Here is a 1424-nt window from a genome sequence, read left to right as displayed (position 1 = left end):
CCTCCTCTGACACAAAATTAGAGTCATTTCTATTTAAAACAAAAACAAAAACAGGGAGTATTTTGATTCTGTTCTATAAGCAACAGATCTGTTTTCTTTTTACACTGATAAGCTACCATTTCTTCCCCAAGGGTCTGTTGTGTGGTATAGCTCAAAGGTGGAATCTTTTATTTTTCTCTCCCTCCATTAATTCTGCAATCTTTGGTGTGTGACTGCTATCAGGACACCCTCGATAAAGTAGTTCTGTTTCATTTTATCTGGAGTGCAGCCAGCTATCAGCTATACACACAACACTTAGAAAAAAGCTTCTCCGTCAGAGGGCTCAGTTTTGGCTTTTGGTGCAGCAATGAATGCACAGGAGGAAGGGATGTCTTACGAGGAAAAGAAGCAAAAATATAGGTGTGGAGAGGAGACAGACTGGAATGTTGGCAACATTCACTCAGAGTGAGCCTGGAATCAGCCAATGGGAATTTAGCCAAGAAAAGGTGGGGGCTACTCTCAGAAGTGGGTATAAATAGGCAGAGTGAGGTACACATAAGGTAGATAGGGACCAGATAGGGACCACGCTCTGAGTTAAAGATTTATTAGACCCTCAGGGTTTTTAACAGCCGGGGTGGCTGAGATACACTGCAGAAAGGAGTCGTTGAAAGGGGTTTTAAGTACCCAAGTCTTGACTTCTTGAAAGAGGTCAAGTGTGGAAATTGAATTGGTGTGACTGATAACATTATAAAGTAGCAACAAAGTATGAAAGCTCAGAGTCTTGTCAAAAGTCTCATGTGAAACTGTAACCCAGAGACCACTTATAGAATATAGTAACAGATACTGTAAATCTTTGTAACTGTTTAAGCAAGCAAACAAACAGCTTCATTTATATACTGCTTCATACTGAACTAACAGTGTCTAAGCCCCCAACAATCTGAGAACTCATATTAGTGACCTCAGAAGGATGCAAGCCTGAGCCCTTTCGCTGGTATTGAACTTGCAACCTTGTGGTTTTGGGTGAGTGGCTGCATTTAACCACTGCGCCACCAGGACTCCTGTATCAAACAGTATAAAACACTGTATTAACTCTGAATAGAGAAACTGAGGCAAGAAAAGCACAGGAGTCACTCAAGTGAGGGATCTGAGTTCAATGGTCCCATCACACAACTTGGTGCCAGGCAGTGAGGTGAAATAAAAAACTAACCAGGGGGGTTGGAGTGAAAATCTTACAGGGCACTCCATTACTTATTGGTGGCAGCTAGGGAGGTGCCTGTCACAATAGGTAACGGATGTGGCATGATACGGAGGCATACTTTTGTCAAGACATATTTGACATACGTGTATGGAAAGTAATTTGAGGTAGAGAAATAAATTGTCAGTTTGTATACTTGAATGCTACTGGCATCTGTAAGCATTTTATTTTTGCCAATGCCAGAATATTT

Source organism: Sceloporus undulatus, chromosome 3, assembly GCF_019175285.1.
Source record: "Sceloporus undulatus isolate JIND9_A2432 ecotype Alabama chromosome 3, SceUnd_v1.1, whole genome shotgun sequence".
In the NCBI taxonomy this organism is placed as follows: Eukaryota; Metazoa; Chordata; class Lepidosauria; order Squamata; family Phrynosomatidae; genus Sceloporus; species Sceloporus undulatus.
The sequence above is the reverse complement of the archived record's forward strand: the minus strand, read 5'-3'. Positions refer to the sequence as shown.